Source organism: Pinus tabuliformis, chromosome 5_1, assembly GCF_031772625.1.
Source record: "Pinus tabuliformis cultivar Carrire ecotype Pingquan chromosome 5_1, CPIR1, whole genome shotgun sequence".
Taxonomy (NCBI): domain Eukaryota; kingdom Viridiplantae; phylum Streptophyta; class Pinopsida; order Pinales; family Pinaceae; genus Pinus; species Pinus tabuliformis.
This window is the reverse complement of record NC_142305.1, coordinates 224,356,627-224,375,474: the sequence shown is the minus strand read 5'-3', so window position 1 is coordinate 224,375,474 and position 18,848 is coordinate 224,356,627. Positions and strand designations below refer to the sequence as shown.

The 18,848-nt window shown below is 32.1% G+C and overlaps 1 pseudogene; it reads right to left on the bottom strand.

The window, feature by feature from the left end:
* Positions 1–5,070: 5,070 nt before the first annotated feature.
* Positions 5,071–6,066, bottom strand: LOC149164232 (uncharacterized; annotated as a pseudogene).
* Positions 6,067–18,848: the final 12,782 nt, after the last annotated feature.

Here is an 18,848-nt window from a genome sequence, read left to right as displayed (position 1 = left end):
AATATCTTCTATATAGCTCCTCCAAGTTTCACGATCTAAAACATCAAAAACAAAAAGATATATCGAAAATTCCAAGATGGCTTGCTCACTCCATAAATCACATTTTTTCTTCCACCTTTAGACTCCAAGGATCACCCAAAAAGTTACTCCTCATCTCCTCTTGTAACCTGATATCTATTCATTGATGAATTAATATTAAAATAAACTCATATATCCTTTATTTATAGCGTTTGTACATTCACTTATGTTGTTGACTTGTAAAACTAGTTGGGCCGGCCTAGTTGTACTTTGGATGGGTCATCTTGATGAAATATTTATCTCCTCATTCCTATGGAATTAGAGGGAGTGTCATATATGATTGGAAAGATTTCAAAAAATTATTTCTAATCATATATCTTATGCTTCGTTTGAGCTAGGTAATTGGAGTAAAAATGCCTTCAAAGATAGGGTATCCAAATGGGGTCTACTTGTACTTTGGTTCGATCATCTTGATAAAATATTTTGTATCTCCTCATTCCTATTGAATTAGAGGGAGTTTCATATAACATGGGAAAGGTCTCGGAATAAGATTTTCAACCATATATATTATGCTCCCATTTGAGCTAGGTAATTGGAGTAAAAAATCATTCAAATATAGGGTATCACATGGGACATCAAAAATCTAAAAACAATATTTCCAACAATATTCATTTCTAAATATTTATATTGGACATAAGTAGGCTCTCCCTGTCTTTGATATCAATGCCAATAATATTTCCAACATTTTCCTCCTATTGGCTCAGTTGTAACACAACCCAATAGCCAACTAGTGCTTAAGTTTGACTCCTTCAACTCTTAACTAGAGTTATAATATTGATTCTTCTAAAGTCTTGTTCATCATGATAATGTGGATAACCCCTTTTCCATGAATAATGGAGGTTGATGCAACATCCCCTTGGATCATGGTGATCAAAATAACAAGGTCAACTTCGAAGTGACATAACCTTTGCATATGAACTTCATTAGAGGTCTTTCTTGCATTGTTGGAAAGGTATCTAAGTGTAGAATATTGCTAGGGGTGTGGTGCTTAATCAACAAATAGATACCCCTAAAAAGTAGTTTCATACCCAAATTTGCTAAATTGGGACCCCCCTGTTAAATTGTTCCTATGAGTTGATTCCTCCAAATTTTCCACTCTAAAAGCATCAAGATGGATGACAAATAATATAATAATCCAAATCAAATCAACCCTTAAGAAATTTTAGTTAAGCTTAAGTATGTTATTCAACAAGTCATCTTTGATACAAAGGCCTTTCTCTTATTTATAAAAGAAAAGAAGGTTAGGGTTGAGTCACAAGCCAGTTGTCACTTGTTCAAAAAGGTGACAAGTGAACAATCCAAACATTCTTTTGTCATTTTTAAACAAGTATATAAAATATTGTCTTATCCTTCAAAAAATATTATAATATAGCTATCTCTAAAATAAATTGCAAGTTTGAAGGAAAAGTAGCTTTTGACAAAATCTTTCTAGAAGAAGTTCTTAAAAGGTGACACTTCATTGGCCTTTGTTTCTTGGAATCCATACCACTTAGTGGCATTGGTGTTTGTTTTTCACTATTTTCTTTAGGAACTTGAGGTGAATTTTGGTGTCCAAGTGGTAACCAAGAAGGTAGAACCATACATGGGTAGCTATTGACTTTGCTTTGTTGTGTAAGGGTGTCTTTGCATTGGCTGGCACAAGCGAGGAAAATCCCTCTACTTGAGCACTTTTCAAACATGAAAATTTACCCCCCCCCATTTCCTATAATGCATGTCAAAATACCTTTCATTTGGTTGAAAACCAAGCTCAAATTGAGTGTGATTTGGTGTTTAAAAAAGCCTTGACCAATTGTTGGTTCGGGGATGAATCAACAAATTGAGGGGGAAATTAAAATTTGAAGGAAAATAGGAAATTTTGGCTACTATTACTAATCTTCATGGTTGTAAGTGAAATGGGTGTCCTCTTGATTAAAGAAATTTGGCTCTAAAAGTTTTTCCTCTTTCGGGTATTGATTTTAAGGTCAAATAGAGTGTTTTTCACTCTTAGGGTTTTCATTGAAAAATAAGGCTGAATTTATAATTGGAACCATTATGGTTGCAAAGTGGGTTTTTGCATCGTCATTTAGATTCTTTCTAGGTGAATTTCCAACTCTAAATGTGGAAGTTATGGCAATTTTGGTTCATCTTATTTTTTCAAACACCTAGGCATACAACTATTTGATTATGGACTTTTATCAAACATTTTGTATCCCACTCTTCACGTCTCTTGCTTTACTAGGAGACTTCCAAGATACCTTAATGGAATCTAGAAATATAGTTATATCCAAAAAATTCAAGCAAACAAACACCCTCCGTAGAGTGATTAGTGTTTTTTAAACAATACTTAGATAATGGAATCTGGTTGCAGAAACAACTTAAAAATAGACTTAAAACAATCAAAATTAGCTTTGCATGTTAAAAATAAGCATAAATCAATCAAAAACATCAATTTTGTAAATGGGAGTTTCCCTTCTTTTCAACCCTTATAAAAACAAACTAAAGTGAAAACATACATTAAAAACATTACCAAACTATAAACAATTTAATGTTTTGCAATATTTTTGTAAAAGCAATCTAAAATAAGAACTTGCATTAACAACATGATAAAACTATATATATATATATAGAATTATAATTATAATTATAACATTAAACCTATATATATATATATATATATATATAATTATAATTATAATTATAATGTTAAAACCTTAAATCCAAAAAGTCAAAAATTAAAAATAAAAAATTACCAACCAATATGGAGCTTAATTTGTTAAATTCAAAATTGAAATAAAATCTGATAACAGCAAAATTAAAATTTAAAAAAAAAAAAACTCAAAAAATATTTATTTAAAATCTATATTAATAAAAAATAAAAATCAAATCCAAAATAACACTAAAATTCAAAGAAATACATTACTAAATGACTAAATACCAACTTACTCGCATTTTGTTTAAACTTTAAAAACCTGAAAAAAAAATTCAGTGTGTCATCATTGTCAAAGCTCACCAAAAATGCATGCAACAGTCTGGAGGGTTGTTCTTTCAAAAAAAAAATGAATAATCATATTTTTATTTTTAAATTAAAATAAAAAAATAAAAAAAAATTATTTTAATTAAAACATATTAAAATAGTCTATCAGATTTTAGATAAATGATGATCACATATTTTATTAAAACATTTTTTGATATGAAATCACCAATTCAATTCGGAGGAATTGAAATGAATAATCATATTTTTATTTTTAAATTAAAAAAAAAATAAAAAAAAAAAAATTATTTTAATTAAAACATATTAAAATAGTCTATCAGATTTTAGATAAATGATGATCACATACTTTATTAAAACATTTTTTTGATATGAAATCACCAATTCAATTCGGAAGAATTGAAAATATACTTTATTAAAACACTCTTTGATATGAAATCACCAATTCAATTCCTCCATATAAAATCACCAATTCAATTCGGAGGAATTGAAATGATAGATAACAATTCGGAGGAATTGAAATGATAGATAACAAAATCTTAAATGATAGATAACAAAATCTTTGATATGAAATCACCAATTCAATTCGGAAGAATTGAAATGATAGATAATATCTCCGAATTGAAATGATAGATAATATTTTGTTGGGGGTTCATGTAAGATTAATACTTAACCCTTACCAAACATCCGGACGGCTTTTCAGAAAAAGGAAAAGTAAAGGTCGATCAGAGATTAGTACTTTACCATTAAAAAGTTGGTGTAATTTTAAGTGTCACCTTTGAGGTTAAAGTAAAAACTTTTAACTTTACAAAAAGTGGGGTAAATTATCTTTATCTTTGAGTACATCATGTTTACCTTTACCACAAAGGTTAGTTAATTTTCTCTTTTACGGTTCACGTGAGATTAAAACTTTACCTTTACGGAACATGGGGTAAATCCTTTGTCATCATGTTACATTGATACTTACCTTTACCAATCACCGGGTAAATTTGCGCACCTTTACGAAAGGTAGAGTGTATATCACGAAAAGCGGGAAAATTTGTGTGGGGGTAAATATTTGATTTTTTTTGCTCATGTAAGTTTTGTATTTTATTTTTATAAAATAATTTATTTTAATAATTTATTTATTTTATTTTTAAAGATGAGGCGAGTGTTGCAAAAAAAGTTAAATTTTTTTAAATATATTTTTTATTTAAATTTAATATGAAACTTTTGAAATATTATTATATTCAATAACCCACAAACTATTATGTAATTATATTTTTAAAAATTACATTATATACCCAGAAATATAATCCAATAAACCCACGATCTTTGTGATTATCTATATTTTCAAAATAACTTATACCATATTATTTCTTAAAAAAATATTCAAAACCCACAAACTATGATGTCATTATATTTTCAAAATAACATTATATATCCAGAAAATATATCTAATAACCCACCATCTTTGTGATTATTTATTATTATATTTTCAAATAGAAAATATATTCAATAACCCACAAACTATTATGTGATTATGTTTTCAAAATAACCCACCATCTTTGTGATTATTTATTATTATATTTTCAAAATAACATTATATACCGAGAAAATATATCCGATAACCCACAATCTTTGTGATTTTTTATTATATCCAATAACCCACAATCTTTGTGACTTTTTATTAAATTTATTTTTAACCATATTTTTTTAAGTTATTTATTTAGATTCAAGATTAAAACCCATCCAATAACCCATAAACCATTGTCTCAATATTATTTAACTTCAAGATTAAATGTTCAGAATCCCCAAATATATATATATATATATATATATCCAATAACCGACAATGCCGTTGAACGACTTGTCGTTGTCATTCTGCATGATAATAACCTAATCATCCTATTTTATAACATAATATCTCATTATTATATCTTTAATCATTACATTTGATGAGATTTCCACATTTATTTGATAATTAAAACATATTATTGTTAACGGCTACCCAAGTAATCCCTCCTCAATATATTCACAGTAGAGTTACAGTTAACAGTTTAGGGTATTAAACCCCCAACAGACATGAGATTTAACAGGAAAATTTGCAGACTCGAACAACATTTTACAGTGATTGATATATATAACCGTATTTCACATTACATGCCAGTTGTTTCTTTGTTTCTTTCTTTATCTACAAGACATGGGACGCTGCTCTCCTCCTTCGGAGAAGATGTCAAATAAACTACAGTTAGTGCTTGCACAATCTCTTTCCTGGTTCTCATCATCCGCATACTCATAATACTCAGGCGCCTGGAGTTGCTGCAACATGAACCAGTTGCTGTAACTGTTAGCAGCAAGCTGGTCTTCAAGCTGCCACAACCCTTCCAAATTACAAGCAGCATTTGAGTCTCCCAGCACCTGGCTCTCCGCCACAGCAGAATAAGCGTCCTCGTACACAGAGGGGCTGGGCGGAATGCCGAGCTCGTCATCCGAAGCCCTCAGCAGGTAACTCATTTCATCCATATGCGAGAGGTCGGGGGATCGAATCTCCTCGACTCTGTTGGAACTACTGATTTCATTATTCCAGAGGTCGGGGGATCGAATCTCCTCGCCTCTGCTGGAGCTGCTGATTTCTTCCTCCAGACTCTTCATAACACCGCAAAGATGAGCCTCCTCCGCGGCGCCTCTGCTGGAACTGCTGATTTCTTTATCCGAGAGGTCGTCGGGGGAACGAATCCCCCCGCCTCTGCTGGAACTGCTGATTTCTTCCTCCAGACTCTTCATAACACCGCAGAGAACCTCCTCCGCGGCCACAAACTCTTCACCATTACGTTCCTCGCAGTCCCCCTCCTCCTCCTCCAGAATATTGATCAGCTCCTCCGCCCGAGGGCTCAGCCCGGAAAGAAACGCTTCAGCCGCGGCGAGCCGCTCTCTGCCTCCTCGCTTTCGTCTCCATCCCTAGCGTGCTTACTACCAGAACTAGACATCATATCACTCTCAGACTCGAACCTCCAACGTCAAGAAACTCGCGAGATCTTTGAAACGGTATTGCGGTCGCCGCTGATATAAATAGAGCGGGGGGCAGAGATACCGATCAAGATTTAATAATAATAATAAATATTATTCATTATTATTAGTGGGGGAACGTTGGAAGCACGCACCGATGTGCCTGGGGAATGGGCAACCACTCAGGCGAACTCTACAGAGCGTGACAGTTGTACGGAGTCCAGGCTGGCCGGCGTGATCTGACAAGCTGCATGCCGTGACACGTGGTTCCGATTTTTAAAAAACCCTGCAAGATTCCCATTTTTCCCACCACACCTGTTGGACGGACCGTTTACCCACGTCCTTTTGCCTACGTGGACGTCGCTTTAGTCAAGGATAGCAGAGAAACTGGCGGTGGCAGAGGCGCCTTTTTTAGCGTAATATGCGCGGCAGATGCCATCGTGGACACCGAGGCCTGCACAGTTTTTAGGCTTTCCGTTTCCGAGTCCCGACGTTTTTAGCGGATATATTGTATTTTTCTCCACTCAAGAGATATGGTTGGAACTGAATTTAGAAAATTAAAATAAACAAGCAACAGGAATTTTTTATTTATTTTTTAATATTAAATTTTGGAAACGCAATCGGGGATCTCAAGGATAACCCCTGGACACGTGCATCTGTAACTCCGCTTTTCTTTCCACCGAAATAGGTGGACATTGAACCTAGTTTTCAACCACCATGTGACCCTGCCCCCCAACCCATGAGGTTCCACCTAAAAGGCAGGAAAATGCCCTCCCCCAACCATACCTGAAAAGTCAGACACTACCAACCCAACTAAGGTTGGTCTGCCTTCAATTTCTTAAATGAGTTTTTCAAGTTTCATGTTCATCCAAACTTAACCAAATCCATACAGTTTCCACCTCTCTAGAAGAAATGTTTACCTTCAAGGTAATCCAATTGGTAAAGCAAACAACTTGACATGAGATTCTATTTTTCTCTCTTTTTGTCATTTTCCAAAGAAATGGATGGGTGGGAATTTAATTTTTTCCTTTCTACATTATAAATTGGAATTTTGAGTAGTAGCATATGCACATTTCCCTATATTTTGTTGTATATTATGTGGTCAAATTATGGTCTCTTGTGTGCTATAAACAAAAATGACTTATATATCAATTAGGTGGTGATTAGTATATGTACTAAAATTAGATTTATACATATTTTTTTACAAGAAAAAAAATAACATATTTACATTTCATATATTAATATATAAAATAGTATCTTATACTACAAACAAAAAAGACTTGTACATCAATTTGATATGTACTATAATATCTAATACATAGTACCGTGTAACTTTAAAAATTATATTATATTATAATTTTAAAAATGTATAAATAATTAAATAGTAAATTTAAAAAAGTAAATTACTATACTATAAATTTCTTACTGCCATTAAAAAAAATTGAAAATGGTTACAATTATGCTACACAATGTCTCTCATCTTTGATATGTCATCCTTCCCTTTAAAATAAGTAACAAGATCAACCTTAATCTAAAGTGGATTTGTATTGAAATTATTTTTTTATTAAGTTATAGTTATATAATCATTTTATAAAATGTTTAGTGTGCACACTTTTTTCTTTAAGAAAATGTCAAAGCATTAACCTTTGGATAATGTGAAATCAAGTGCAAGAATGGTTTATGTCTTTAAGAATGTCTTATGTTTTTGGTGTTTGGTTATGTTATTATTATTATTATTGTTATTGTTATGATTTTCTTGTTTTTATAACAAAATGAGTTTATTACTAAAAAAAATTGTTAATTAACATTACATAACATATATAGTTTTTGACATGAGATCTTATCCCTTTGAAATGAAGAACAATGTCAACTTATTATCTAATGCCTATTTGTATTAAAATTATTTTTATGATTTAATTCCAACCAATGGTGCTTAGAGTTAGAATCCTTCCACATAATGGGTTTTCAATTTGTACGCTTCTCTATCTAAGAAGATGCTAAATCATTAACCTTTGAAGAATGTGCAACCAAGTGGTTGTTGTTATATATAGAGATCATTCATCAATTTAGTGTCTAGTTAGGTTGTGACCTTAAAAATTAGATTATTATTGTTACTATAAATTTCTTACTTCTATGTAAAAAATGAATCAACTAGTGCAATTTTTGTAATATAAAACTACACACTGTGTAGTCTTTGACATGAAATCTTTCCCCTTGAAACAAGGAACAAGGTCAATCTCTAATCTAAAAACAATATACATCAAAAATATTTTTGATTCAATTCCAATTAATGGTGCTTAGAGTTGGAACCCTTCCACAAAATGGATTTTCAATTTCTATACTTCTTTGTTGAAAAGGATGTCAAAACATTAACTTATAAAGAATGTACAACTATGTGATTATTGTTGTAAACAAACATATAATGAAAAACACATCTTAGAATCATATATAGTCAAATTAATCAAACTAAAAAGCATATCATAACCATAAAATATTAACTAACATTATGCAATTAATTAGAAGAATAAATAAATTATTGTGCTAATTCAAATTTGCAACAATCTTATCAGATGCATGACATGTAGATATATCTTATTGTACACAAAGCCAATAAAAAAATTATTATGTGTACAATATATTACGATATGGTACAAATGTCACCCCTGATTTCCTTTAGTATGCAATTGTGTCTATAAATACATTTTCAGTAAGTTGAAGTTACATTATTTGAGTCCATCAATCAACGTTGAAATATGCATGAGCATTTCAACTACCTGAGAACGTGTCTAAATACATAGAAGACTAAAGTATTTCTTAAATGAAGTCATAAAGAGCTTTTTGTCCAATTTATTCATCCTAGCTCAACAACTATGCTTAAATAAGCCCTATAATGAAAGGCAATGTGTTCATAGTTCAACATTTTTTGTCCAAAGGTGATCGATATATTCCAGAGTGATCTCTTGATGAAGACACTTTCCTAGATTCGCTTCAATGGAGATTCAAATGTCTGTAAAAGTTAGAACATTTCCCTAGTTAATATCATTATTATTGGCATGAATTGCTTGCTTTTACAAAAATAGGTCAATTGTTGTGGTTTTTGTTGCATAATACTACACAATATATAAGGATATATACAACAATTTGGATCCCCTAACTAAAGTATAAGGGGGTTAGGGGGCTTAAGGGGGGCTAAAATAATATCATATTATTTTGACTTTACCATGATTTCTTAACCTTGTTAACTAACAATCTTTAATTTGTGTATTATTTTATCATAGGTTAGGGATTAATTACATGAAGGAGGGTATCTGGGCTCTCGTAGAGATAATGAACCCTTCATGACATGCAATTTCACCTTATGCCTTCTTTGGAAATTAAGGGAGAGAGTTCGATTATTTTTTGTGGTAGTTCGAGTTATTGCAGAATTCAAATTATTAGGGAGTTCAAACTACTAGGTGGGTTAGAGTAACCAATCTATTTGAACTACCATTATGGCTCAAAAAACTCACCTGCTCAAATTAATATTTCATGGAAGAATATGAAATGGAATCATTGTGAGAATTTGAATTGTCATTTAGTTAAGAAAGTTGAGAGAGATGAAATTACAATTATGTTAGGAAATTTAGGAGAGTTCTCTCTCAACATGAGTGGCCATAGAACTACCATACAAAACATGTTGAATTGTGAAGGAAATGAGGATTGCATGTAGCAAGAGTTGTTATTATTGAGGAGTTCAACTAAATTTGAGAATACCTAGAATCCTAGCAATAATATTTCCTTGCTAACTTGTGCTAGATCCTTCGGGGGAAGTACGATAGCCTCAATAATTGCTAAGAAAAGAAGGGGATTACATTCCTTGGGTTGTATGAGCTAATGGGAAAAGAGAATTATGGATTGACATTATTGTAGGTGGAAAATTTACTATGAACTTGGGAATTGGATTATTTGAAGAGAGTTAGTGTCAGCCATAGGAAAAATTTGCTTTTGTGGATTTGTAGCCTTAGCTCAAGGGTGGCCCTTATTGAGAGAGAATTGGTGCAACCAAGAGCCTATGTTTGGTTGGCACATCCTTCTTTTGTAGCTAGTTGGTGGATAATTCCCAAAAAGGTAGGTTGTCATGACTTACTTGTGAGTATGCTAAATTACTATTAGTTTTTGGTTGTTTAGTATTATTTGAAAATTCAATTATGTGTTTTAAATTTATGGTACCATTGTGATTGAATGGTTTTATAATATTTGGTAAGTCTACATGATATTGCATATATATGTTAATTAATTAACAATAGGATAGTGAGAAAACATACAAGAACATGAATTCAAAAATAGAGTACCAAAGTAACAAATTTGAAGTAAAATTGATGGTTTCAAGATATACCCTATATCCTCAACAATGTACAAAGGACATTGACACATTACAATGGTCTTTCACGTGACATATTTACCCTTGAAATAAGGAAAAAGGTCAATATCTAATCCTAAATATCTCTATATTGAAATTATTTTTACAAAACATTTCTATATTAAAATAGAGTATCAAAGTAACAAATTTGAAGTAAAAATGATGGTTTCAAGATATACCTTATATCCTCAGCAATGTACAAAGGACATCAACACATTACAATCGTCTTTTCGTCTTTCACATGACATCTTTCATCTTGAAACAAGGATCAAGATTAATCTCTAATCCAAAATATTTATATATTGAAATTATTTTTACAAAACATTTTTATATTAAAATATTATTTTTATGATTTAATTGTAGCCAAAAATATTTATAAAATTATTTTACAAAATAAGTTTTTTATTTATACATTTATTTGTATAAAAAATATTAAAACATTAATATTTTGAAAATTAAAATCAATTATTATTATTATTATTATTATACTTTAATATATAATAAAAAATACAATTAACTAAATTAATTAAAATAAAATATATAACATACCCCTAAAATATTAAATAAATCTATATATTAAATTATAACACTATAGAAACTTTTGTGTTGATTTAGATACGTGACAACTTAATCAACTGTATAAAATATGCATTAATTATAAGTAAGGCTAAAAGATTTTGTTATGGAGAAGTTTCATAAAAAGGTATGGGGAAAAGAGTTGGGTAGAAAGAAGAAATATTATATTGAGGAATTCAACCCTACCTGTGATCTACAACAACAAAAAAGTTCATTGGAGCTAGTATTTCGTGGAGGGCAAAGGTTCTTATTGCTCAATTAAGGACCAACTCACATCAACTTCAATGTGAAACAAGATGGTGGAAAAGGCCTAAAGAAGCTTGGGAAGAACTGGCGTGTACATTTTGTACGTCTGGGGCTGTGGAATCGGAAAAACATTTCATTTTGGAATGTGATGCATTCAAAGACATCAGAGATAGTTATGAGAACATGTTAGCATCAGTTTCTTGGCATGTCTTTTTAGCGAGGAGATTGTTGGAAGGTTGGGCCAACTCATCATCAATTTAAATTGGAAAAAAATTAAATTGCAAAAAACAAAAAACAAGGAACTAATAGTCTCATAGATTATTTTTAATCTCATAAACCTTAAAATATCATTTCAATTCATTTATTAAAAAATGTATTACTATTAACAATATATTACACTATAATTTCATCCTTGATTTTCTTTAATATGTAATTGTGAGTATAAATACGGTCTTAGTGAGTGAACGTTACATTATTTTATTCCATGAATTAGCATTAAAATATGATTAGTACTTAAATTATACTGGAAGAACATGCGCAAATACATAAAAGACTTCAAAATATTTCTCGAATCAAGTGTGAAGAGACTTCAATGCAAGCACTTGTCCTACAAAACAACCATCTTCCAACCAGCCAATAATAAATTTTTGATTCATTTAAAATTATAAAATGTTCAACGAACTTAAAACTAAACAATCTTTTAATTCATTTAAAATTATAAAATGTTCAACGAACATAAAACTAAACAATTTTATAATGTTGACATGGTCATGTGCAGATGAAGTAATGGTTAAAAAGAGACAATGTCCATTGGCCCAACCTATGTCCTATAATTATAATAGAGCACCTTGAACAATAATTTCAACTAGTAGACCGTATGAACATTAGTGCATGAAAATATCAAGTGTCCTTTTTCCACCATCATGGTTATCTAAAGATATTCTATGATCATGAGCTCACATTAATATTTTAAAGATATATCATATGACCATGGCCTCACATTAATATTTTAAGGGTATAATCTATAACCATGGCCTCAAATCAATAATGATTGCAAACATCCAAAACGAGGGTACGATATGGTCTATGATGGCATAACTATAAACATGGAGCTCATGATCTCATGAGGCCTTAAATTGAGGCATGAGAGTAAAGTCTATGAGTGATTCAAACACATGCTAGTGGCTCATAGATTCAAACATATGTAAGGGGACAGCCATGAAAATGATTATAATAATATCTATTTAGATGTAAAGTTTAAAAAAATAAAAATAAACATATTTTAAGGTTAAATATAAGTGATATTTTAAAAAGTGGTTAATAAATAACTAAAAGGGAGGATATGAAGTTTTAGAGTAATGTGAGTCTGGTTCATTCCTCATCGCTAGGGTTTACCCGAGTGATGGCCTATAATTGTTACTACTTTGATATTGTCAGAGTTGTTTTACTTAGCAATGCTTTGAAGAAGTCAAGGTCAAGTTAAATTTTTTAGGCATATTCAGTATTAGGCCCCTTCCAATTATGAGGAGAAAGTATTTATTTATTTAATGAGAAGGTATTCATTTTTTTATGAAATATTTGAAGCCAATTAATTTGAAATATTTAGTGGAGAATATGTTTCTCAAGAAGGTGGAAGTCATTCTTAATCTAGACATTTCACCTTGAGAGCCAAAGAGAAATGACCTTATTTTGAATGAACAATTTTTAATAGGAAAGTTCAGATACCTTTGGCTTAATCCTCAAACTATTCAGACATGTATTTCATAGCACTAGAAGGTTGATGATTCTTTTTTCTTTTATTTACTAGCAAGAAGGAGACAAATCTAATTTTTAGACCAGGACACTTTTTCATGGGATCCAAGGGAATGTTCCTTTCCCATTAGACCCTTGACTTTGATCCATACATGGAAATCTTGGTTGCCCTTATGTGGGTTAGGTTGCCACACATCCCATCATATTTTGGGATGAAATCTCAAGGACATTAGAGAAACACTACGCCATTATATCGATCAAGATGAGCCAAAAGGAAATATATAATTCTATTCTATTTAATTTGAGTGGGAATCAATCTAGAGAAGGCCCATTCAAAGATGGTGCAACTCAATAGGTTGTATTTTCTAAGAATCTAAGAAATCCACCCGCCACCCAAAAGTAGTATCTAAATTCATCTAATGAAATGAAGCATGAATCTTTCAAGCATGCATCTAGAAAGTGTAGGAATCATTAGTTCAATAGTTCGTAGACTAGATGAAGATCCAAACTAGCCCATCCATCCCTTCACAAGATAGATTCAAGGTTCTTGAATATTTAGAGGAAGCATATGAGGAAAGGGTTGAGGAAAATCTATTGAAGACCCCTTTAAATCCTAAACTTGGAACAATATCATATGAGGCACAATTGGAACTTGAGAATATTATATCAAAGAATCTAGATGAGGCCCATTTTGTGGCAAGAACAACAACTCCTTTGGAAAAGGAAGCAATATCAAAAGAAGAGGAAGTAGAGGAAGAAAAGGAGGAAGAAGAGGAAATAATGGAAGGTGAGGAGGATGTTGAGATGTAAGAGGAGGATGTTATTAAACATGACCCTCCCTCTAAACCCTCAATACAACTTCTGCAATTCACTTGAATCGTCTAAATATCCTTCTTTCATTGAAATCCTACGAAAGATTCTGGTCCCTGCCATCCACTAACAAGGGAAAGGAAATCAAGTCAAGAATGAAGAGAGAAAGAGGTAGAATCAAATATCCTCATAGAATATCATTTAACTTTGGAATCTACCTTGTTTAAGGAGGGGAGAATGTTGAATTTTGTAGTTATGGTAGGTCTTCATAATTAATATTTAACTCTTGATGTATTTGTAATAAATATAAAGCATGTTCTTCATGTTATTTTCAAAACAAGAAAATATACAACATGTTCTTCATGTTGGTTTTGAAAAGAGAAAATTTGAATTTTAGAATTTTTGGCTCCAAAGAAGCCAAGTCGACCCTCTTCCTAGTCATGTCGGCCCCAGTGAAGAGGTATACGACAAGCTAATCTTCTATATATATGAGGCATTCAACCTCCTTATCAAGCAAGATTTTGGAACACATCTAAAGTAAAAATTTCATCTTTTGAGGCAGAAAGAAAAGGATGAGTTTGAGATAAAGAAGAGGATGAAATCTAAGGTTTATACAAGACAAATATGAGGATGAATTGATGACAAGGTGCAGGACCAAAATTTTGAGGCAATAAAGTTGCAGGATCAAATTTTTGAGGCAAGGAAGTTGCAGGACCGAATTTATGAGGCAAAGAAGTTGCAGGACCGAATTTATGAGGCAAGGAAGTTACAGGAATGAAATTTCTAAGGCAAGGAAACAGACTAAATCCTTGAGAAAATACATGACCAAACTTCTGAGATATGGAAAAGCAGTAATTCTAAGTCTCCTGCCCTAGCATACCGAGTTTAGTGGCAGGCTTAAGACTTGACTAAGAGGTAGTGGACTAGGTTTGACCAAGTATATTTTGTTGGTCGGTTTGACCTTATTGTTGACTAGATGATCTAGGTGTATCTTTTGTTGAACTGAAGAATTTATCTAAGGAAAAGGTTGTTGGGTTTTTCTGTCATGTGGGTTTTCCCAGGGTAAATGATTATGCTCTTGATTTGGTTCTCTCTTTATGATCTTAATGTCTATTGTTGAAGATCTTTTGTGTAATTACTTTATGATGAAATTGAATGAATGAAATATTAAATTAATAAATCATAAGGAGTAATTATCAGTTTAGAAGATCTACGAAAAATCAACACATTATCAGAGCTATGGTAAAAGAGCAATCTTGAAGAAGAAGCATCCTTGTTTCAAATCATTCTCTAAGGCTTGCCCTAGAAGCCCTAGTTTAAGAAACTCACTTCAAAATGAAGCGGAGTTAGCATTGGAAGCTAGGATGAAATATTTATAAAAGAGAAGCCAAAATTTGGATTATATTCAAGATAAGTTTAGGAAGATATGCCACTATGTAATCCATTTCCTAACTAGGGTCTGTCCAGGAAATGAAAAGGAGCAGAAAACTATGTGTGTTCTATGTACAAGAAAGGAGTAATTAAGTTTTTCAAGTCTCAGAGCTTGTGACAAAGGATCGAGAAGACCTCAGTGCAAATTGCAAAAGACAAAAGTTTCATTTTGTATTAGAAACAACACCCTTTATTTTGAATCTAATTTTCATATGGCCAGAAGATTGTGACTCATTTTTAATACTATGATAATATCCAGTAAAGGATGAAAGAAATTCAAAGTCTTATATACCTCACGTTGTAGACGAAATAGCCACAAACAATTGTTGCAATAAGGCCAAAGTTACCTTGGGGCCACAATTGCAATAGGTCGAAAGTTTGTTGTCCTAGTTAAATGCCATAGTTTGGAAGAAGAACAAATATATACCAAACATATTCCTTTAGTCGTGGCTACAAAGAAGTCTGAAACCATATTATTACATGAAGGTCAAAAGGGATACTTCAGTCTAGTTGCATAAGGTTGAAAGGCCTCAGGACTAATGATAGAGGATTGAGTAAATGGCCTGAGGAATATCTAAAATAACATAGTCAACAAGTTGTTTTGGTGATTTGACTAATGCTTCATAAGACCATTCCAAATAGAAGGAAGAATCATTGGAGCTTACCTTGTCTATGGAGAAGGACTAATACATAATCATGAGTATTCTGGAAGATATAATACTGATATGGATATGAGCTCCAATGCAATACACATTATCTAAAAGGGATGATGTTTTAGCATCTACGACAAGGATGAAGTATTAAAGATTTGTTATGGTCATCTAGCAAACATGACTATGTTTCATGCAAATCACAATGATATGATGTTCTATGATGAATATGAAGCATGATCTATAAGATACCATTAAAGATATGGGTCTGCAAAATAAAAGTTATGTATCAATCACTAAATTTTCTAACAATGATTTTAATTTGAGATCAACCTGCTTTGGCACATTCTTGAAGACTATGCCTGCCAACAAGGACCAAGTATAGGTCTAATTAAAATTTTGTAGTAAGCCTTGTATCTAAGATTCTCTTTAGGACTATTGATCTCCAATGCAATGAAGTAAAGGTTAAATATCAATAGAGTGAAAAATCATTGAATTAGTCATGGAAAAATAAGGTATCCTTGAAGAAATGACAACATTACAATTCAAATTGTGGCTCAAGGAAACACATAGCCACATAGGAAAAACATATGACTTTTACTCATGTACTGAAATGATGAAGTATGATGTATCGAATTTGTGCTCTTCTTTGGAAATGTTTCATTACATGTTTAGAATTAAGATATGTCATGAACTCTGCACTGCATATGATTGCTGATAGGATATTTTGAAGAATGATATCTACTTTATGATATATGGATTCTCAGTCTTAAATATATTTCTCATATCAAAGCAAGAAGGGAAAAGGGGATCATTGTCACTAGTATGCTTTTGAATAAATCACACTTTGATAAAGAAAGTGCGCTTACAGTGGAAAAGAGGTCGTGTCCTTTTTCAAGCTTAGAGATCAAAGGATCTCTTGATAAAGTCATTTGCAGATCTAATATTGTCCAAGGATATAAATGACTAAAGACATATTGGGTTGAATTTTTTGATCGAATTAGAGAGTATTGATGTTGTGGAAAATATTGCATAGATAATTAGGTGTTGACATAATTCTCAACCTAGAATGATCTGACCAAATCTTTAAGGACAACATATTGTTGTTGCTACAATGATTGTGAGGAAGTTGATTTACTTGGTTTAGAGAGATCAAGGATATTCATTGGATGAAATATCCTTGACTGATTGATGACGATGATGAAGTTCATCCCATATGTAAAGATTCTACGGCTTTTATATTTGGATATGAAAATTGGAAATCTATGGTGTGAAAAACCCTAGCCAACTAAAATAGCTTTGAATAAGAAAGCTTTAGGTTTTATGGATAAAACCATAAAACTAAACCTAGATTAATGTTCTCGCTAAAAGAGGAAACCCTAGACTATACAAGAACATAATGACATCATGTTGATGATGAGGACAAGGTCGATAAAATTTGAAAGTTGGATGCAAGAGGAATAAAATTAAGAGGGAGTTGACATTTCCCTAGAATTCTCAAAAGATAAGTATTATCTCCTCTTTGATTATTACTATTGTTATTGTTTTATAGTTAGTTAGCCTCTTGTCTTTGTATCCTTTTCTTAGTTGTAATTGCTCTTCCATGGCCTCCCAGTGAGGGTTGCAAGTACATAGTAAAGGCTACCAAAGCTCTGATAGTAGACAAAAGTAGTGGAAGAATGAAGAAAAGCATGTGACAAGAGGACTTTCCCATAATCGATAATTTGTGTCGAGAGATATTGTACTAAATGAGATCTGAGCTCAAAGGGAGCATGAAAATAAGAAAGTTTGAAGTATACCTTGATTGTGCCTAAGAGAAGTCAATGGTGACTTCCAAATGTATCTACAAGATCTAGCATGCAATAGTATGTAGTATAGACAAGTACAAAGTGAGAGTTGAGAATAGAAGGTTCTTATAGTAAGAAGGAGAGGATCATGACAAGATGGTTACTCCAATTGTGAGGTACACTTCTAGACCTATTATCATTGCTTTGAAATTGCACCAGGCAGATGCAAAGATCGTTTTTCTCAATGAAAAGGAAGAAGTATACATAGAAGGCTCTAAAATACATGAGAAGAAGTCTCATGATTGAAGAAGGCTTTGTACAATCACAAGTAGACATGTTTGGCTTGGTATTCTTGCATTGATGGATATGTTATAAGTCTTGGTTGATCTCATTATTATTTTTCTCTAATGGAAGTAGAAGGACTCATGTGTTAGAGGGAGAAATTGTGGCAGAAAGATTCAGAGGGAGTAGTCAAGGACACTTATTTTAGCTTCTTGACCTCTGAATTTAATTTGATGAACTATCATTGACATATTTAGGCTAGATAGTTGATATGCTAGAAAGCAACAATGGCAAAGGGAGCAGCTAGAATTACCACATCAAGGTATTTTTCAATGTGAGAGGAAGCACCCAGTCATGGTGATGGGAAAGAAATTGTGGTGCTGAATCTAGTGAAGGAAGTATATTAGTTTATGGTCCAATGCATGTAGCTCAACATGTGTTGAAGTACCAACATGGTACAGTTGATTGTGGCACAACCATTTATGGTTTGAGATATGTCTCGAATAGTGAAGTACAATGGCAAGGATTCACCGAATCAAATTGGGAAGAGAGTGTTGAAGACAAAGAGTTCATAATTATTGCTTCATTTTGGTTCCATTATAATTTCTTGGATGAGAAAGAAGTAGACATCTGTTGCACTTAGTTTTGCAGAGGCTAAGCATATTACAGTTGAATTGGAAAGTTGAGAAGTAGTATGGATTTAGAGGCTACTTACAAGATTGTCTTTATCAGGTGCAATTGAAAACCATGATAATAGGTCAAAGCATATTGAGATCTAGTATCGATACATGGGACAAAAGGAGGCAATATGGCTTCAATATTATTCTATAGTATAATAAAATTGTTGGAAAATAGTATGTCCCATGATGAATTCTACATAT